Below are 22,472 nucleotides of genomic sequence, written 5' to 3'. Positions count from 1 at the left end.
TTATATTTAGACATACAGCATGGTAACAGGCCCTTTTGGCCCATGAGTCTGTGTCACCCAATTAACCCACACTCACCCCCCACCCCCGCTATGTTTCAAGCAGTAGGAGGAAACTGGAGCCCCCAGGAAAAGTCCATGCAGGCACAGAGACTCCTTACAGACAGTGTGGATTCAAAATCCCGGTCCGGTCCCGATCACTGGCGCTGTAAAGGTGTTGGGCCAACCGGGCTGCCCCTGTGCCAAATTTTTTAATTTGGAGAGGTTGGCTTTATGAAATTTGCTCGGTTGATCCCGAAAAAAATAGGCAGCGCTGCCGGAGCTTCTGTAATGGCAGCGTTGCCGCTGCGGTGGACCCGTTGGGGGAGCGAGGAGCGAAGATACAGTGCTCCCGCAGGGTCCAACCACCCAGTCAGCTCTGGGACGGGCTTTGAGAGGCCCGTTAAAGGAGCCCACGGTAGTTTTTATCTAAAATCCTGTGACCGTGGGGATCTACGCCCAAGATGGCAGTGTCTCTGATCGGTAGCAGCCACGAGGGGTTGCAGACTGCAGGGGGGGCGGAGGACTGGCGCAGGGCACCGTAAAATGGGGAAGACTGTCCCCCCCGTCTGAGAAGGAGAAGCAGAGGAGATGACCCACGGGGTCAGTGACCACAGCAGCGGACCAGCGAGGGGGCTCTGCGGCTGAAAGGCCCACGCACGCGGCGGGCTGCCGGCGACTCGGGGTGAGGAACCCACGGAGGCTGGGGGCTGTCGGAGACCGCTGTCAGGAGGACTCATGCCGGGCTGTGGACCGCTGGAGACTGGCTGGAGGGGTACCAGGTATCGGAACCGGGATGTGAGAGGGTACCAATGGCGTTGAAGGGTTCCTGATCCCGTCGGAGGTTTTGACTTGGAGCTCGGGTCACCAGTGTCTTGGACTAGACTCCGTGTGGCTGTGAAGGTGCTGAAGGTGAATCCATGGACACTTGGTGACTCTCTTTTGCTTCTCTTTCTCTGACTCTAGGGGGCGCTTCAGGCAATTTCTGGCGATGGCGAATCTGTCTGCCTTACAGCCGCCAAAAGGCAATTTCATGTAATTTGACCCTGTTTTATTGCAAGGACATTAAATTGAATCTTGAATCTTGAGCCTTGTCCTTTAACATTAAATTAAATTAAATTCGATTTAGATTTTAGATTTCAGATTTATTGTCAGAATATATATATATGACATGTTTATATGTGTACGATGTGTCCAGTTTCTTTTGCACTACCATATGAGGTAATTTTGCCTTGTCAGTCGGAGAAAGAACCTCAGGTTTGCATTTGAGGCCATGTATGTTTTCTGACAATAAATCTAAATCTGAATCTGACGTCACATTCTTTCCAAGTTTCTCTTTCCTGCGGGTGGGGCAGAATTCCCACTTATTGGTAGTGAAAAAATAAATGAACTCAGCGTACACCGCGAACAAATATAAACAAATTGACCATGCAAAACGGAGGGAAAATAAAGTGCACGAGTCCTTAAACGAGTCCCTGATTGAGTTTGTCATTGAGGAGTCTGATGGTGGAGGGGGGAGCAGCTGTTCCTGAACCTGGTGGGTGCAAGACTTGTGGAACCTGCACCTCTTTCCTGATGGCAGCAGCGAGAACAGATCGTGTTCTGGGTGGTGTGCATACTTGATGATCGCTGCTGCTCTCCCACGGCAGCGTTCCCCGATGGTGGGGAGGGTTTTGCCTTTGGTGTCCTGGGCTGTGTCCACTACCTTTTGCAGGGCTTTACGCTCAGGGGTATTGGTGTTCCCCCCCCCCCCAATACCAGACCAGCCAGCACACATTCCACCACACCCCCCCACCACCCCCATACCAGACCAGCCAGCACACCTTGGTAGAAATTTGCCAGGGTTTCCAATGTCATACCGAACCTCTTCAAACTCCTGTACAATTAGACGTGCGGCGTGGTAACAGGCCTTTCTGGCCCACAAGTTCATGCTGCCCGGATGCTCCAATTAGCCTGCCCACACCCAATTAACCTATGTTTTGGAGGGTGGGAAGAGTGACCATGTAGGTCACTGGGTGAACGTATAAACTCCTTACAGACAGTGGTGGATTTGGACCTGGGTTGCTGCTGGTGCAATACCTTCGTGCTAACCATGGTGGATCTCTCCTGAGGTTTAATGTCTATGTGACTTTGGGGTGGTTGTCATGTGGGAAATGAGGCAGCTCCCAGAACACTGGACAATGAAGATTTTGCTTCCTGAAGACTTCTGGGTGTATTTTATAGATTTTGGGCTGATAATTATGAAGATCACCTTACAATTTTCCTATCGTGTACTGTTTTTCAGATATAACTTATTTTTGGAATTTACTGCAATATTTTAAGCCTACTTCATGCACCAAAGAAGAGGTACAAGGACTGCTTAAAGAAATCTCTTGGTGCCTGCCGTATTGACCATCGGCGGGCAGCAACCTCCTTTGAAGAAGACCGCAGAGCCCACCTCACTGACAAAAGACAAAGGAGGAAAAATCCAACCCCAACCCACCAATTTTCCCTTGCAACCGCTGCCACCGCGCCTGCCTGTCCCGCATCGGACTTGTCAGTCACCAACGAGCCTGCAGCAGACGTGGACATACCCTTCCATAAATCTTCGTCCGCGAAGCCAAGCCAAAGAAAGACTTCATGCATACAAAATCGTGAACTGCTACAGGTCATTAAAATCATTTTCTGCATTCGCACTTGGACTCCTTTCCTACTGATCTCGGTGCCATGGAAGGTTTCGCCAGTACCGTTGTGACCGTGGAAAAATGGTATCAGGGCAACCGGAATCCATCAATGCTGGCCGACTATTGTTGGACACAGACACAAGAGGCATCAGATGCTGAGTACAAACGAAAATCAGCGGCAAAACATTTCTAGGTCAGTTGGACTGACGCAATAATTCAGCATCATTATGCGATTAAACCTGCTAAATTCAGTAAAAGTTAATTCAATGCTTCTCTAACTTCCTACATGAGACAGCAAATCTGAAATGATCTTTGTGTTCACCTTGAAGTTGTCTATCATAATTACCAATATTGTTTATCAAGAAGCAAACCTTTTGAAAAAGTTTGTCGTCCAGGGATGACAGGGCATGGTACAGCACAAGAACAGGCCTTCAGCCCACATTGTTTGCATGAAAAATTATGCCCAATTTAAAGCAAAACCCTTCTGCTTGCTCATGACGCGTATCCCTCTGTCCCCTGCATATTCCCCTGCCTATCTGGAAGTATTGTACCGGATTCCACCACTACTCCTGGCAGTCTATTCCACTCATCCAGTGTGAAAAAAAACCTTCTCTACATCTTTAAACTTTCCCCCCGCCCCTTACCTGAAATACATGCCCTCCAGTACATGATGTTTTTAGCCCCGAGGCAACGATTCTGACTGTCTACCCCATCAATGCCTCTTGTAATTTTATAAGCCTATCAGATGGCCCCTCAGCTGCCAACACCCCAGAGAAAGCAACGCTAGTCTGTTTAACCTACTGTGGGACTGCAGGAACAGGACAAGGTTTTTACTGGGACCACTCCGTTTGGTAGAAAGCAAATTTGAACCATAAGACAGCACAGAAACAGGCCCCTCAGCCCTTCTAGTCTGTGCTGAACTATTCTTCTGCCCAGTACCTCTGTCCAGTCCACAGCCACGTTAAAATTGAGCCTGGACTCGCCACTTCAGCCGCCAGCTCGTTCTACACTCCCGCCAATCTCTGCATGAACTAAAATCACAACGCCGGAGAAACTCAGCGGGTCCCACAGTGTATTTTCATACGGCAAAGTTACAGAAATATAACCAGCATTTCAAGGTACGAGCAAAATGTAGGCAGGCTCAGGCTGGAAACATTGGTTATGTACTTTCATATCTTTGCTGTATGAAGTACATTGTCTGACCTATTAAGATTCTCCAGCATTGTGGCTTTACTTCAATCACGACACAAATTGTGCAGATTTTTGTGCATTGCTCTCTGAAGAAGTTTCCGCTTAATGTTTCCCTTAAGCTTTTCCCCTTAACCCACATCCTCTGGCTTGAAGATCACCTAACCTCGATGGAAAAAAAACATGCATTTACTTTATCGATAACCCCTAGTTTATCCAAGGACCCCCAACTTATGATGCCAGCAGAGACACAGGAAGATTACCCATGGTTTGAGCCTCGCTACAATCTATGAGTAGTACCACACTGCTGCCCACCTCAAGCTCTGCAGGAACAATGCCAATTTGTAGGTCGTAGCCTATTCATTCAGAGGCCTCGCCGTTCGGCACGGGAGATCACACCTAGTCTTCCGTCATGATCTTTGAGCCTCCTCTGTTCTCCTTCGGTGAAGGCTCCATCTTTGAGCTGAGACCGTGGTCGATGTTGAGTTCATGATTATACAAGGGGGAAAAATACTGACGTGGTTTCCCGTTGCCATCTTCAGTCGCAGTCTCCGTACTGGACGGGTCAACCTGGCCATAGATCAGCAGATTCATCTGCCCAGCATTTTTAGTTTTTACAACCATCAATTTCCAATTTGTGGAATCTGCTTGTAAAAACCATCCACCGTCTGCAATCCGTGGCTTCACATGACCCTGACTGGGAGGTTACACCTTGCCCAAGGGTGACCGGTAGGCTATCAGATGGGAGGAGTGCCTTACACCTCTTTTTGCTGGCCAATTGCACAGAACTGGCACCGGGGCAGCAAAAGGCCCATCAGTGCCTATTAATGATAAGGTGTTATCTCCTGGGTTTGGAAGTCAACTGGAGCTCCTAGTCCTGTCATCATGAGAGTGGGAAGGAGTCAAAGCAGGAGTACCTATAACAGCAGCTCTCTCGCAGGAAAATAGGGAGCGGAGACTCTGGGCTGCTCCACAAGGTCCTACTGCCTGGTCCTGATGCTGACAGCACCACACAGGCTTTAAACAGCTGGTTAGAGGAGCTGACGGAATTTTTGAAAATGTTTTTTTAAAATCCAGCAAGCACAGAGGTCTGTGCCCAAGATGGCAGCGCCTGTGCTGGGCACCGTACCGGGAGTGGTGGGATCCTCAGAGGGAGTAGCAGACCGGTCGGTGCAGGGCACAGAAATGGAGGAACACACCCCCCTCCCCCTCGGTAGGGAGGTGACTACTGCAGCCGACCAGCGAGGAGCTCAGTGGCAACTTGCAGTCGAAAGAACCACACAGGCTTCGGGCTGCTGGAGACTGGCTTATGGGAACCAGCACTGGAACCGGGATTTGGGGCAGGGGGCTGAGGGTTTCCGGATTTTATTGGAGGTTTGGACTTGGAGCTCAGGTTGTTGATGGTGTGAACAGAAGTCTGTGCGGTTGCACAGACTGTGGGAACGCGCTAGAAGTGAATCCATGGACATCCAGTGTCTCTGAAGTAACTCTCTTTTGCTTCTCTTTCTCTGTCTGTAAGGAGTACTGGGTACAGTGACAGATTAATTACCACCCGGCCCCAGGGCTAACCTTTAGTAAGGATCCCTCTGACCTTGTGCCCCTGTCCTACCCTTCATCGATCAGAATAAAGTGATGTCATGTTACATTAAATAACATATTAGGCCTCTCCAAAATGATGGATATTGACCCTTAATGGTTGATGGGACTATCCAAGGGGTTGAAAAATGCCAGGGGGTTGAAACGGGGTGGGGGGTGGGGTCGATAAACACCACGGGGGGGGGGGGGGCGTAAGATTGAAGTTTTGCCCAGGAGCCTGAGGTCCCCGCTCCTGCCCGGGAGTCTGAGGTCCACGCTCCTGCCCGAGAGCGCAAGGTCCATGATCCTGCCCAGGAGCTGAGGTCCCCGCTCCTGATGGGGAGCCCAAAGTTCCTGCTAGCCAAAGGTTCCATCTCCTACCCAGGAGCCCAAGGTCCTCGCCCCGTTAAGCCTTCTCAGCCAAATGGTTAATCCGCCACTGGCCGGGCAGTGCTCGTGGTGATTCTTTGTTTTCCATATGACAGACAAAAGTTGAACTACATCATGAATATTACATTTTTATGTAATATTATATGACAATAAAAATATCATTGAATGTTGAACTTATCTGGGGTAATGGGAAGGCAGTTTGAGGTAAGGACTTGGGTGATTACTGCCTGAACCTGATTCAATAGGAACTTCCCAAAGCAAATTGGTTGATGGGGAGAAGGTGTAAGGTTCAGTATGAATTGGAAATGTCTCCTCCTCACTGACAATCAACACATTCCCTCTGAACACCCCTTCCCTCCCAGATTCTACCCCTCACCTACACACTAAGGGGCAATTAACAGCCACTAATTATCTACAAACCTGCACGTCTTGGGAAGTGAGCAGAAACTACAGCGCCCGGGGTGGGGAAAATATGTGGTCATAGGGTGAACGTGCAAACTCCACACACACACACACACACACACACACACACACACACACACACACACACACACACACACACACACACACACACACACACACACACACACACACACACACACACACACAGAGCCGGAGGCCAGGATCGAACCTGGAACACTGGATCTTGGAGACTTGCGACTCTGCTGGCCGTCCCACTGTCCCTAGATTTCCAGATCACTTCGCCTTTGCGGTGGTAGCTTTGTTCTATTCGTGAGCACCAGTACCCAACTATCTGGGTATCTCTGTGCCCTACATCATATGTGTGGGCAGAGGATGTCCAACAGTGGCATGGCCACCCAAGGACCAGATTGTTATAAGGTTCCATAGAGCATTAGACACAGAAGTAGAAATAGGCTATTCTGCCCATCTAGTCAGTCCAACCATTCAATCATGAGCTGATTCATTCTCCCACTCAGCCCCACTGCCCGGCCTTCTCCCCACAACATTTGAAGCCCTTAAATTCACCAAATGACTTGGGCCCCCACCTGAATCAAATTCCACAGATTCACCATCCTCTGGCTGAAGAAAATTTTCAGCATCTTTCTTCGAAACAGATGCCCTTCGATCCTGAAGTTGTGCCCTCTTGTTCTAGATCAGTGGTTTTCAAACTTTTTCTTTCCTTCATATCAGAATTTACTGTCATGAACAAGTCATGAAATACGTTGCTTTGCGGCAGCGTGACAGGGCAAACGTTCATATTATAACCATCTTGCAACATTACTATATAAAAAAATAATAGTGCACCAAAACTAAGGCAGTCTGTGGTTCATTGATCATTCAGGAATCTGATGGCGGAGGGGGAGAAGCCGTCCTTGTGCCGCTGAGTGCTCGTCTTCAGGTTCCTGTACCTTTTCCCCAAAGATGGCAGAGTGAAGAGGGAATGGCCTGGGTGGTGGGGAGTCTTTGAGGATAGAGGCTGCTATTTAAGACACCGCCTCATGTAGAGGTCCTCGATGGAGTGGAGTCTGGTGCCTGCGATGTCGCAGGCTGAGTTAACAACCCTCTGGAGTTTATTTCCGTCCTGAGAGTTGGCGCCTCCGTACCAGACAGTGATTCAACCGACCAGAATGCTCTCCACGGTACAGCTGTAGAAGTTTATGAGAGTCTTTGGTGACACATCAAATCTTCTCAGACACTTCTCAAAGTGTAGCCGTATACATACAAAACATTCCACCTTAAGCAATCCCTTACTAATCATAGAGCACATATGGCATAGGGATTATTTAAGGTGATATGTGAATGTTGAGAAGCACTGCAGGGGTAAGGTCCCAGTTCTCTGAGATCAAAGGTATTGAAGTGACAATACAGGGTGCCAAGGTGTCAAGTAATTGCAAACAAACTGGACACACCCCTTTAAGTCTGAGGTACTTCAGGTGGCCATATATGAATTATTCCCTGTGTACTGTCTTACTATTTATATTCAAGGTCAGGTAAAGTTACTGGGAATATGCAGGAACTGTACTTGCTTTGGGAAAAAAACTTGTCTTAGTCATATCAGATCATCAGTGAGGTGGAGTGAAATGTTCTCTCTCCACCACAAAGATTGGTTGGGTCCCTGGTTATGATACCATCCTCCTTTTCTTCGCCCTGAACAAAGTTCACTGTGTTCACTGAAGAAATACTTTTGAACCTCTTGGCTCTGGTATCGGACCTTGTGTCCCTGGCGTGGAGCTAACCTTGTGTCCCTGATCTGGAGCTGATCTTGTGTCCCTGGCGTGGAACCAACCTGGAGCCCTGATGTGGAACTGACCTTGGGGCCTGACCTGGAATTGACTTTTGAGTCCCTGGTATAGAGTCCTTAGTGTGCAGCCCACCTTGATCCATGATATGGAGCTGACCTTGGACTCTGACATGGAGTTAACCTGTGTCCCTGGCTGCTTTCGTGTCCCTGGCATGGAGCTGATCTTATGTCTCTGGTGTGGAGCTAACATGGAGTTCACCTTGTGTCCCTGGTGTGGAACTGATCTTGTGCCCTGGCATGGAGTCAACCTTGAGGCCTGACACAAATTTGACCTTTGCCCTTGGCATGAAGCTGACCTGGTGTCCCTAGCATGGAGGTGTTCTTGTGTCCTGGCATGGAGTCAACCTTGAGGCCTGACACAAATTTGACCTTGTGTCCTTGGCATGAAGCTGACCTGGTGTCCCTAGCATGGAGATGTTCTTGTGTCCTGGCATGGAGTCAACCTTGAGGCCTGACACAAATTTGACCTTGTGTCCTTGGCATGAAGCTGACCTGGTGTCCCTAGCATGGAGGTGTTCTTGTGTCCTGGCATGGAGCCAACCTTGAGGCCTGACATTGATGACCTTGTGTCCCTGGCATGGAGCTGACCTTGAGCCCTGGTGTGGAGCTGTGCTTGGGCCCTCAGACTCGCTATCTGCGTCACATTCAAGCGCAACCAACATTTTATTGCTGGGATTAATGTCTTGCCATCAGCCTACTCACTGCACATGTGGTTCTGCTATTCACTTTAAAAATAGCTGAAAGCACCCACCTTAACTGATCAGAAATACACAGCTTCCTCTCTCTGTGGGAATCTATTTATTCAGCTGTCAACATCCTGTGTTCAATTGGCATACAGACTTCCCATTTTAGTCAGGTTCCCTTTCAAACTCATCTAATCTTTCCCCTGTATACTGTGTCTGCCTGATGTCTGGTTAATGGGTAATGGTTTGGCAAAGGTCAAATACGAAGGTCAGAGAGCAAACTCTTGGTCAGGCAGAATCGAAGTGCAGTCAGCGACATGCGGGCATTGAAAGAAGATCTCCTTGGGCGTCTCCTCTGAAGGTTGTAGGTTCAGGACAAGAGTGCCAATTATTAGACAGGTACATTCATTGGAGCGACTTCATCCCTAACATCGAAGTACTCGAGATGGCAGAGGCCGACAGCATCGAATCCACGCTGCTGAAGATCCAACTGCGCTGGGTAGGTCACGTCTCCAGAATGGAGGACCATCGCCTTCCCAAGATCGTGTTATATGGCGAGCTCTCCACTGGCCACCGTGACAGAGGTGCACCAAAGAAGAGGTACAAGGACTGCCTAAAGAAATCTCTTGGTGCCTGCCACATTGACCACCGCCAGTGGGCTGGTATCGCCTCAAACCGTGCATCTTGGCGCCTCACAGTTCGGCGGGCAGCAACCTCCTTTGAAGAAGACCGCAGAGCCCACCTCACTGACAAAAGACAAAGGAGGAAAAACCCAACACCCAACCCCAACCAACCAATTTTCTCCTGCAACCGCTGCAACCGTGTCTGCCTGTCCCGCATCGGACTTGTCAGCCACAAACGAGCCTGCAGCTGACGTGGACATTTACCCCCTCCATAAATCTTCGTCCGTGAAGCCAAGCCAAAGAAGAAGACATGGTCAGGAAGACAGGTTGAGCCAAACGCAGGTAATTGTTAGGAAGACAATGGTCGGCATGGTTGAGCTGGGTCAAAGGTCCTGTTCCCATGCTGTTCTTCTGGCATCTCAGGTCGGCCCTGTTAACATAGCGGTTTGCGCAATGCTATTACTGCACCAGCAACTGGGACCAGATTTCAAATCCAGCGTTGTCTGTAAGGAGTCTGCATGTTCTCCCTGTGTCTGCGTGGGCTTCCTCCAGGTGTCCCAGTTTCGTCCCACATTCCAAAGTCACGCGGGCTTGGTAAGTTAGTTCCTTGGAGTTCATTTAACTGGTGATCTAAGCGGGGAAGACTACTGGCCACCATTATGTAGCCCTTCTCCGGGTGCTCTTTTGAGAGCGTCCTAGCTGGGTGCATGGCTGCATGGTATGGTTGCTGCAGAGAAATGATCAGTCCATAGGATCGTAAGAGTGGCGGAGAAGATCATGCACTCCCCCCCACCCCTCCAATGACGTGATCTACCACGATCACTATCTGAAGAGACCAAAATCATTGAGGATCCCTTTTACCCTGCACACAGCATCTTTCAGCTGCTCCCATTGGGGAAGAGATCCAGGAGGATCAGAGACAGCACCACCAGGCTGAGGAACTGCTTCTTCTCACAGGCTGAACGACCAAGGGAACTGCTCACACAAACCCTCCGAGACTCTCACATTCACAAATCAATATTTATTTATTTGTACATATGAATACTTGTCCTGTATATGTATTGTTTGTCTGTGTGCGTGTTACATTTGGTTGTGTGTTTTGCACCGAGAACCAGAGAACACTGTTTCATCGGGTTGTACTTGTGCAATCAGATGAAATAAACTTGACGACTTGGTCACATGGGTGTAATTGGGTGGCACAGATTCATGGGCTGGATGATGGTCCTGCATTTCAGAAAAGCTGGGCGTTCTCCTGGGTGCCCTGAAGCCAACATCTAACCACACACAACATGCCTGCCTCTTCATCTTCAGAGGTGAACCTCCGAAAGTTCTTCTTTGACTGTAAAGCACCTAAAGAGGTCCAGAAGTGCAAACCTTTTCTGAAATTCATCCATTCACAAGCAGTGATTGGCATTTAAGTTCAAGTCCTGTGTGATTCACAGTGAAGTTCAGCAAACAGTGCAGGAACTTCACTTAGGGTGAAACACACAAGTCTGCAGGCACTGGGGTTGTAGTAGAAACACAGTAAACGCTGGCGGAACTCAGCCGGTCTCACTGTGTCGGTCAGAGGTGAAGATATAGAACCAACATTTGAGCCCGAGAAAAAGACAGACAGTGTCTGAATTGAAAGAAATCGCAGGCGGAGGAGTTCAGACCAACAGACACAAGGTAATAATTGGATGTAGAGAAGAGGACAGGAGAGAGGAAAGCTGAGAATTCATAGGTTTGGCTCTGAGAACGGAGAGCTGGCGTAAAGGAGACTGCGGTGATACAACCGCTAATCTGGCCGGACTCCTACCAGCCTACTGCAGGGGGGGGGAAACTACTGTACCTGCCTGCCGGCTGTCAATCACCGGCCCATATAAAGATTTGAGCCGGCCCCTTTGGGAACAGTCAGACACGTGGATCCATGAGGGTATTGAGACCTGGTGTGTACAATGTTTAAGCAAATTAAAGTCTGTGGACTTTGCATCGGAATTATTCACGTAGCAGCGCTCACAGAGACAGAAGAGAAAGGAAGAGAGAGAGAGAGAGAGAGGAAAGGTGAGGTGGGGGGTGGTGTTTTGCCAACAGAAACCAGAGAAGTCTGGTTTGGAGGGTGCCCATGAATAAGCGCATCAAACGTCTCCTCAAGCCCCCTCTGGCAATGCACGAGACCATGTCAGCAAGGGAATGGGGTCGGGAGCTGAAATGGTTGGCCTCTGGAAGATCTCTGACGTTGACGTGCTTGATAAAACAATCTCCCAGTCTGCACCCTGGTCTTCTCAATGCAGAGGAGGACACAGCGGGAGCACCGGACTCCTGCAGGTTTGCAAACGAAGGGTTGCTTCACTTGGAAGGACTGCTTCTGGCCCTGAACAGTGGTGAGGGAGGAGGTGAGGGCGCAAGTGGAGCATCTCCTGCGGTCGCAAGGGGTAGGTGCCAAGGGGTGGGTGATTGGTGGGAAGGGAGGAGCGGATGAAGGTGTCACGGAGGGACTGGTCCCTGCAGATGGCGGAGAAGGGAGGAAAAAAGAAGATGTGACTGATGGTGGGATCTCAGAGGTTTCTCATCTTACCCTTATTCTCAATAGAAAGCTAAGAATTGAAGGGTGGGGGGAGGCTGGGGGTTTGGCTCTGTAAATGGAGAGGTAAAGGAAACAGAGGGAAAAGGGAAGAGAGAGAGAAAGAGAGAGAGAGAGAGAGAGCAAACTACAGAAAGGGAGACATCGGAAAAGATGGGGAGGGGGGGCTGCTAACAGTAACCTACTATGCGATCCCACCACCGGACACATCTTCCCTTCTCTGCCCTCCACACAGGGACTGCTTCCTTCCGTGTCCACTCCTCCCTTCCCACCAATCTGCCTCCTCAACCCCTGTAGAGCTCGTCGAAAGAATCAAAGACTTGTTGATCCAAACCAAGGCTTTTATTAGCAAAAGACAGGAGCTCTTCACAGGTGGCCGACCAGTCCGGAATGATCCGACCTGGCTAAGGACACAACCCTTTAAGGCCCAGACAGTAGACGTGGCTTAGCTCTCAGCCAATCGCTGTAAGCACAGTCTAGATACTGTAACTATACACACTATGTACATTGGTGATAGATCTGTACGTTCACAACCCCTAACACTGTGACCTCAGGAGATTTAAATTTTATTTACGTTTAAATGTTAAAATTTAGATTTTTAAATTTTGACAAACGGCACGATAACAGCACGAGGCCGTGCTGCCCAACTACAATTGCTGGTGCCTTTCGAACAGTGGGGGAAAGCAGGAGCCACACTCAGACACGAGGAGAATGTACCAACCCCTTACGGATGGCCCAGGATTGGGACCCAGGTCCCGATCACTGGCGCCGTAACAGCATTGCGATAACCGCCCCACCCCCCCCAAATGCCCTGAGATGCTCCACGTGCCCACGCCTCCTCCCTCATGTCGATTTGGGTCCCCCAAAACAGTCCTTCCAAGTGAAGCAGCTCTTTACTTGTGAATCATCATCCAACTGTGGCCCCTTCTGCATCGGAACAGGATTTAGGCCATGGGTCTGATCACCCGTGATTATATAGAATGGTGGGGCAGGGGAAATCTTTTAAGTGCCGGTGCTCACCAAAAGCAGCGGCAAGGAGGTCTGGCCTTGGTGGCCACCATGTTGAATTTGGTGTTGCATAATTAGCACTGAGCTGTAGGAACACGAAGTAGGACGACCAGTCGTGGAAGGAACAGGTATGTCCAGAATAGAAAATAGCGCTCAGCGGTGGTGGTGGGGGGGGGGGGGGGGGGAGAGTGACAAGCATTCGCATTTCCCTGGTGCTAGCAGAGCAGTTCCAGTTGTATGGGGAATTATGACTCCACATTGTGTCGCCAGGAATCCTCCTGCTATTTTGCGGTTGACAATAGAACAAACCCAGACCTATGAGTCGATCTAAATAATACAATGCAATGGTTGGGCTGTGAATCACAAGTGGAGACAAAGGAAAGTGACGGGTTATTTTTGAAAATCATTCCAAAATATCATTTAACGGGACATAAGAGGTTCCATAAATAGAGAAAGAAAAATCGGATACTGGGATCCTAGAACAGGCTCTCGATAAACTTAGAACTTGAATGGGAGCCAGGTTTGTTAGTGTCAACAGGAGGGGCTTGAGGATATACAGAGTTTGATGAGCTTATTCAGATATATGTGGCCATGTGGCCCACTGAATGCATGCCAGCTCCCACCAGAGCGAACCCATCAGTCCCATTCCCCTCCTCCTTTCCTTTGGTAGTCTTCAGATGGACTTACTTTCCAGGACATCGGATGTTATACAATTTCATTTCCCAATACAATTTTCGTTGGTTTTAGATGATGTAACGGAGATTTGTAATGATTTCTCAAATTAACTCAATAGCAGGAGATTGTGGGAACTGGGAACCAAATGAGACTTGAGGGCATTGAAGAACGCAATGAGTCTCAGGGGGTGTGCGGGCCCTGGTGAGTCTCTGATATTCTGGTGAGATGAGTATCAGGGGTGAGAGTCCCAGAGAGGTGGAGGGAGGGTTTCAGTGAGTCTCGGGGGGGGCGTTTAGAGTCCCAGTGAGATGGAGGGAGGGTCTCAGTGAGTCTTGAGAGAGAGAGAGAGAGAGAGAGAGTCCCAGTGAACCTTGGGGGAATGAGGTGGAGTGAAGGTCTCACTCAGTCTACAGCAGGGCTTCCCAATCATTTTAGCTCATGGAACCCTTTTGGGGAGCACTTGGAAATCATGGTTTACAATACCTGGTATATGCATTATGAATACAGCATTTTAAAGGTGGCTTTAAGTATTGATCCAGGAAAGCAGAGAAGGTGAACAATGTAAGTTCAGACTGAGAAAAAAAATGTGGTTTGCGTTTGATAAAATAACTCAACTTGGGGGATTGTTGCTACGGACCAAAGTCGCCCAATCCAAAACGAAGCTTTAAACATGGACTCCTGCCAAGAGCTGGTGGGCCACCAGCACATCACAGGAGACCAAGCACTTTTCAGTGAGCAGACCGTTCCGTGGTTATTTCCCCCATGGGACCACAAGTTTCCAAGGAATCCAGTTTGGGAAAACTCTGGTCTACGGAGATTGCAGAACCAAGTACCTCTTGTGACTGAGGTGACTGGTAAGTACATGGAAGTGAGCAGAACCAAGTACCGAACCAAGAAGATTTCTGGTGGTCTGATGACATATATTGGAGAATTACTGGAACCCCCTGTAATGTACTCTCACTTTCATACCATTTAAGAATCTTGCCACAAATTCACAATGGCCAATTTACCCACCAGAGTGTCTTATATTAAAGGAAGATGAACAGGAGAATGTGCAAACTCTGTACAGAACAGGCAAGGTAACTTGTGGCTAAACATCTCCACAACTTCCTTTTCTGAAGGGCGTGCATGAACCAGACGGTTTTGATGTTAATCTACCAGTTTAAGGGATTGCTTAAGGTGGTATGTGGGGGGGGGGAGAAAAATTTTGAAAACCACTGTTTTAATCGTCCCTAATGGACTCGTTATGTGCAGGGTTTCAGAACTCCAAAGGAAATGGGCCAATGACAATTTTTCTCAAGCATAGTTGGGTCTAGAGCAGAGATTCTCAACCTTCCCACTCACATCCCACCTTAAACAATCCCTTACTAATCGCAGAGCACCCGATGGCCTAGGGATTACTTAAAGTCGGATGTGAGTGGAAAGAGAAAGGTTGAGAATCACTGGTGTAGAGCCAGTGAGATGGCATCCGCCGAGGACCTGTTGCTACGATAGGCGAACTGGAACAGATCCATGTTGCTGTTCAGACAGGAGTTGATCTGCTTCAACACCAGCCTTTCAAAACACCATCACTGTTGATATAAGTGCTACTGGTTGATAGTCAATTCGGCAGGTCACCACACTCTTCTTGGACATGGTACAGTAGACATCGGTTTGAAACAGGTGACTCCTCAACATGACACTCATGGGAATTCTACTTTGAGCCCTGTTGCGAGATTTTTGATTCTTGATGGCATGGAGGAGAGGATGCTGGAATTTCTGGGAGCACTGAATAGTTTGGATTTTATTGTTTAGATTGTCTGTATTCTGCCAAGTGCAATGTCTCACTGCACTGATCATCCTCTTTAGGAAGTCAGGAACTGTGCTGAGAAACCCGTCCATCTTCTCTTTGTTTGACACAACTGGCTCTAATATCCTGATGAACTGCACTGTTTATGAACCTTCCAGATTCCAGTTTGTAACCCTGACTTCATAATTGTCTGATCCTCTTCCAAAAACCATCCCAAAGACACGATCACAGAACGAAGCAATGGGAAAGGAGGACATTTGGCCCGTGGCCATGGTCCGAGCATTGGTTAGGGCTACCATTTCATTAGTTAAAAGGGAGGCATGGTTAGTGCAATCCTATACAGCAGTAGAGACCCAAGTTTGAATCCGTCACTCTCTAAAAGGAGTTTGTACTTGCGACGTGCAGTTTCCTCGGAGTTTGTAGGTTAATTTGGTTATGTGGGTGCATTTAGGTGGTGTGGACTCGTGGGCCAGAAAGGCCTGTAACTGTGTTATATCTCGAAACTAAATTAAAATTAATTCTCCTCCTGCTGCTTTCTCCCCCACCCCCAAAGCCATACAAATCTTCTCTTTCACGTCCTGCATGTAACCAGCTCCTTTTCGAGACAAAATAGAATCTGCATGGACTGCCCACTTAGACTAAGGTGCTGTGTGGGTTGTGAAGGGTCACGTGACCTCTCCGTCTGGAAACTAGTTGGAAGTTGCACCACCTGCCAGTCAAGGTTGGACTCCGCACGCCCATTAGTGCACAGCTGACCATTGGCCCCCTTAACACCTACTGATTACCTGGGCTGGATCCTCCAGCCAACTATACTATAAAGTCCACCATGTCCTCTTTTGGTCTTCAGTCTTGAGGCGAACCCTGCTCCACTCCAGGGCGCGAACCGCAGACAATGCTGGAGGAGTTATCGGTCAAGTTGCACTGCACAGGGATCAGGGCTGTTTTGGAGCTCTGGCCTCATTAGACAAGGAATGGCTGGTAGAATATTGTAATCCTTGGTTGTCATAAGTCTGTACACAGTTGCTGGTATTGGTAGTGTTAAATCCGATGTGACTGATTATACTGTGTGGTGTGATTGAGAGCACTAGTGTGTGTTATCCCTGTTGCGTGTTTTAATAAAGATGCTTCCTGTATTCAGTCTGTGTCCAGACTCGTTGCTCTTTAAGCCCCACCAAACCTTTCCCCTTCCCACATAACGCATGGGCTCCAGATTCTGGCAACTCGATGCAGGAAGACACTTGCCATCCCTGTGTCTTTTGCTGGCGACTCTAGCACTGTGTTATCGATCTCACTTGAAGAAAGACCTGGATTTTTGTGAAGTTGCCGGATGTATTTTCTTGGCAATGAAATACATGATGAAGGGCAGCAATATTTAGAATGGCAAATAATCTGCTTCCAGCGAGGTCTCGAGTGCAGCTGTGAGGCAATGGTCCTATCTCTAGCTTCAGGGATCGTGATTGAGGGATAAGTACAACCTGAATCAGAATTTATTGTCATGAACATGTCACAAAATTTGTTGCTTTGCGGCAGCCTCACAGTGTGAACATTTATTTAAACCAACTTACAAAAGAAATGAAAATATTCCAAGAAAAAGACAAAGTGAGGCAGTGTCCTCAGTTCATTGATCATTCGGAAATCTGATGGCGGAGGGGAAGAAGCCGCTGTGTGCTCGTCTTCAGGCTCCTGTACCTTTTTCACCCAAAGGAAGCAGGGTGAAGAGGGCCTGGCCTGGGTGGTGGTGGGGGTCTTTTAGGATAGAGGCTGCTTTCTTAAGACATCACCTCATGTCGATGTCCTCGTTGGAGTGAGGTCTGGTGGCTGTGATGTCGCGGGCCGAGTTAACAACCCTCTGGAGGTTATTCTCGCCCTGAGAGTTGGAGCCTCTATACCAGGCAGTGATGCAGCCAGCCAGAATGCTCTCCACGGTCCACCTGTAGAAGTTTTCGAAATCTTCGGCGACGTACCGAATCTCCTCACTAAGTATAGCCGCTGGCCAACCTTCTTTGTGATTGCATCAAAGTGGAGGCTCCAGGACAGATCTTTGGAGATGTTGACACCCAGGAATTTGAAGTTTTTGACCCTTCCTAGTGATGACCCCTCGATGAAGACTGGGTCATGTTCTCCTGATTTCCTCCTGAAGTCCATAATCATCCCCTTGGTTTTAAGTGCAAGGTTGTTGTTGTGACACCATTCAACAAGCTGATCGATCTCCCTCCCCCCAACCCCCCCCACCGCACGCTTCCTTCTTGCCTCATTGCAAATATTGTGAAAAAATAACTTGCCAGTTCTTCTTCAAGACGGCACTCAAGCATACCTGGCTTCTCTCGAAGGTTCCTCCTGTGACGGAGTGGGCTTACCCCTTGATGGAAACATTCATCAGGTCGGGCAGCATCCATGGGAGCGAAACAATTCACAGGATAATTCTGATAAAGAGTTCTGATCTGAAACTTCAAACGTTCTTCTTCCCCCACAGATGCTGCTCGACCCACCGACTTCCTCCAGTAGATTGTCTGTGGCACCACATTCCAGCGCCTTCTGGCTCCCACAGACTGTTGTTCCCTCTACAGATCCTGCCTGACCTGTTGATTCCAACAGTCTCTGCTTTTATTTCATGTTTCAGCATCTGCAGGTCTAATTTTTAAATGGAGGGGCATAACAATTGGATATCATGACAGATTTCTACAGGTGGGTGGTGGAAAGTGCACTGGCCAGCTGCATCCCGGTCTGATATGGGGGGACACCAATGCCCCTAAGTGGAAAGCCCTGCAAAAGGCAGTGGGCACAATTCAGAACATCGCGGGTAAAACCCTCCCCTCCATCGGGAACATCGATGGGGGATGCCACAGCAGTGATCACCAAGGACCCACACCTCCCGGCACGCGCCCTGTTCTCGCTGCCGCCATCAGGAAAGAGGTGCAGGTGCCAGGTTCAAGAACAGCTGCTACCTCTCCACCATCACACTCCTCAACGACAGACTCAATCAGGGACTTTTGCATTTTATTGTTCTTTTTCTCTCTCTGTATTGCACAGTCAGTTTGTTTACATTCATGTGTGTACATTGTGTACAGTTTTTTTTGCAATACCAATAATTCTGCCTTGTCCACAGGATAAGGAATCCCATTATTGTATATGATGTCATGTATGTACCCTGATAACAAATCTGAAATCTAATCTAAATCTAATCTAATGTAAAAATGCTAATTCTGGGAGTGGTAGCATCCCCGCCTTCTTGCGGGTCAATCCATCTCCTACCCGTTGGATGCTTGTTTCCACCATCACCTTCCTTGCTTTTTAAATTCTGGTTCCGGTACAGACTGGTTTCCTGTTTCTCCCCCTCCAGCAACCTTGAGGAAGGGCTCAGGGCCGAAATGTCGGTCATACAGAAAAATCCCTATAGGGATTGATAGATGCCAGATAAGTGTATTTTCCTGTTGCTTGAGATTTACACTGCCTAACTTACATTAGGAATAAACAGTTTAAAAGACGAAAATACGACACTGGATTTACACTGAAGAAACTTCACTTGTATGAATATATATAAACCTGACAGCATTTGACTTTATTTTCAGTCTCATTCTTTGAAAACATTTAACCGTTGCTGCATCTGCAGGTTCCTCTCCCTCCACAGAGCCGCCCAAAAGATGAACAATAACATTATAGATAATTAACCCCCCCCCCCTCCCCACAAGCTTACAGATAAAGCCTTTGACCAGGGTGACTCTTACTAAGCAGGGATAAGGAGATACTTTGAGGGACAGCCCAACGGAGAGCGGCTTCAACCAACTCTTCATCCCGGGTGACGCCATTGCTGTTTCATGCCACTTTATTCAAACAGCTGCTACGAGCAAAGCCCGACCAAGGCTGAATATTTGCTCCCGTCTTCACCAAAGATTTATCTGTTACTCCAGGGAATATTTACTTTTACAATTTTAAACTTATGTATTCTTTTACCTATTATTTTATTCTTATTTATTTAAAATTTAAAAATGTATTTTCCTTGATTTTTTTCTTTGCTGGTTGCTTGAATTCCAGACACCAGGGTTTTTACTGCACTGTATTATCTTTGCCTCCTATGGACGCTGCGAGACTGACTGAGTTCCTCCAGCATTTCTGTGTTTTTATTCCAATCACTGCGTCTGCAGACTTTCCTGCTTCGCTCCCCTTCTGGCAGCTCCTCCTGACTCCCCCTTCATCTTCCTCTCCCCCACCTGGCTCCATCTACCCCCTTTTCTTCCCCACACCCCTGCTTCCACCTACCACTCGACACACATCTCCTCACTTGTCAGGAAGGCGCGACAGAGACTGAGAAAGCTGCAGCGGGCAAGACTATTGGCCACCATCATGCCAACCTTCTACAGGAGCTCTATCGAGAGCGTCCTGGCCGGCTGCAACACAGTGTGGGTGCGGTTGTGGCAGAGAAATTGATCAGGTCAATCCACCGGACCATAAGAGCGGCAGAGAGGATCACTGAGGTCTCCCTCCCCTCCCCGTCGACGTGATCTACTGAGAGCCCCTTCCACCCCATACACAGCATCTTTCATCTGCTCCTATTGGTGTACCATGGATAGCATTCTGGCTGGTGGCATCGCTATCTGGTACGGAGACGCCAGACCTCAGGACAAGGAAAAAACTCCAGGGGTTTGTTAATGAAGATCAGACCCAGGACCACCAGGCTGTGGAACAGCTTCTTCCCATGGGTAGGGAGAACGCTGAATGACCAAAGGAACTGCTCACATTAACCGTTCGAGACTCTCATATCCTTGAAACAATATTTATTTATTTATATACAGGAATACTTGTCCTGCATATGTATTGTTTGTAGGTGTGTCATGTCTGGTTGTGGGTCTGCGTGTTTTGCACCGAGGACCGAGAACGCTGTTTCGTCGAGTTGAACTTGTACCTTTGATGACTGCTGCCATCGGAGAGCAGCAGCGACCATTAAGGATCCACACCATCCAGCTCTTTTCTCGCTGCTGCCGTCAGGCAAGAGGTCTAAGATGCCATAAGACTCCCTGGACCATCAAACTCGTCAACAACAAACTCAATCAGGGACTCATTTAAGGACTCTGACTTGTGCACTTCATTGCTTTTGTTTCTCCGTCTCGCACAGTCCATTTGTTTACATTTTGAGTTCAGCGGGGAAGAAGTTTCACCAGTGCGAGATCACAGACCACCAGCTTCCTCCCCATCCCAAACACAAGCTGGTATGTTCATTGGCTGACAGAACCTGAGATGCTGAGAAAGTCGGACAATAAAGTGGGATTAGTGCAAACGGGTGATTGATGGTCAGTACATACTTGATGGGCTGAATGGCCCGCTTCCAAGCTGCACGACTCTGCAACTCTAATTCCTTCCCCGAAAGAGATGAGTGAAATTCCATGACAGCCCAGTCACCACTAAAATCCTTCTCTGGTTGAATCTATCTGCAGTAAAGGAGAAACTTTCTGGATGCAAACCAAGTATCTTGACCACTGCTACTGTTTCCCCATGGCCTTTGTTGATTATTAGTGCCCAACTTAATATTTCTTTTCTCACTGTACTGACAAACACCACACCAGCAGTACGAGTCTAAGACAGCTTTAATAAACTAATATGTACACTAAGAGGTCTTGTCTCTCTGTGAGACGAACCTGGAAGTCTAGACTGTAGCTCTGGACTGCTTTATGGACAAGGTCACCGAGATGACCCCTGATGACCTAGTGGTGGAATTACAAGAGGTCTTGTCTCTGCAAGACGAACCTGGAAGGCTAGACTGTAGATCTGGACTGCTTTATAGACAAGGTCACCGGGATGACCCCTGGTGACCTAGTGGTGTAATTACATATCACCACACACCTCCATGCTCAAGCTTCAGCCCAGCTCGGAATGGATTGCTTAACCTTCCTGCTGAGTCAGTGCTCAGGGAAACTCTACTGATACGTATCTCAGATGAAGCTCGTCAGCGATGTCGTAGTGTTCATTGTGTCAGTCTTCTATGATTCATTTGGAGGTCAAATGCAAATGGGAGTGTGTACATTCAATGGCAAGGATCTTCAAAGCACTTCCCAGCTATTTTCTTCCCTGCCCTTCCACGCATATCCTCTTGGCCGTTGGCCTGCGCTCCCCCCCGCCCCACTTCCACCCCTTCTTTCCTTCCTCCAATCCCCCTTCCCCCCCCCACCTACTTTTACAGGCAAACACTGCTTTATGAGATGAGTTCGTCCCAATTTTTATTCGTGTATTAGTGTTATCGATTAATAGAATCATTAGGAATAATTACAACGAATCCCCGTCCTTCAAGACTTATAAAAATGTGTTTTTAAAACAACTTTTAGCCAGTACTGTTAAGGTTAATAAAAATAATTGTGGCATTTTTCATTTATTTCATAATTCATCAGAAAAATATCTGTCCAAAGTTGACTGCACAGATTACGTTTTAATTTCGTGCAGCTGGCGATCGCTTTTTTCTACACTGCTGCAGACTTCCACGTTAAGGTCGACGTTTAGATTTAAAAAATCATTGGCTGCTTCAACGAGACCAAATCCTTTCTGAAAATTTTCTGGAAATTTTGCAGCAGCGATTTTATCAGGCGCTGGCAGCTTCCCCTGTAATTCTTACGTTGTGTAATCCCATCCGATGTTTAAAGTGGTCAAACCAATCGAAACCTGCGGCAAAAGTTTCCGTTTCGCCTTGAAAGTAATTTTCTTTTAGCGTCAAAAGGATGTTTGAAGCTTTGGTTTGAATGTTTTATTTTGCACGAAATGGTTTTCGCTTTTGATTGCAATCTTCAATCCAAAGAGGAAGTAACCGTTCCATTCCAATCATTAGTGGGCTTCTGTTTCGAGTAATTTGCGCTTAGAGAAACTGACGCAACTTTACCTTGTTCTTTATGTTCGTGCCTCTGACTTTAAGTTGTGCGTACCATTGACTCATTCTACCCAGACCGTGTCCGATTTTCACAGTCTTCATGTCGTTTAATAACTTCCAGTTTTTCTTCTAAAGTAATTCCTTTTCCTGTTAATTTCACCGTCAGATC

At 48.0% G+C, this 22,472-nt stretch overlaps 1 protein-coding gene and 1 long non-coding RNA gene across 2 annotated transcripts in view; one reads left to right on the top strand and one right to left on the bottom strand.

Annotated features, from left to right (window-relative positions):
• The window catches only part of LOC138748612 (uncharacterized), a 32,599-nt gene extending 29,664 nt beyond the window's left edge, over positions 1-2,935 (top strand). Inside the window, exon 3 of the long non-coding RNA XR_011348187.1 lies at positions 2,321-2,935. This is a non-coding gene — a long non-coding RNA (uncharacterized lncRNA). The remainder of the gene's footprint in view (positions 1-2,320) is intronic.
• Positions 1-22,472, bottom strand: part of gpr4 (G protein-coupled receptor 4) — a 113,768-nt gene that overhangs the window by 58,189 nt on the left and 33,107 nt on the right. The window lies entirely within an intron of this gene.

The sequence above is a fragment of the Narcine bancroftii genome, chromosome 13 (genome assembly GCF_036971445.1).
Source record: "Narcine bancroftii isolate sNarBan1 chromosome 13, sNarBan1.hap1, whole genome shotgun sequence".
Taxonomy (NCBI): Eukaryota; Metazoa; Chordata; class Chondrichthyes; order Torpediniformes; family Narcinidae; genus Narcine; species Narcine bancroftii.
Note: the sequence above shows the minus strand (reverse complement) of the source record. Positions and strands in the feature narration are given on the sequence as shown.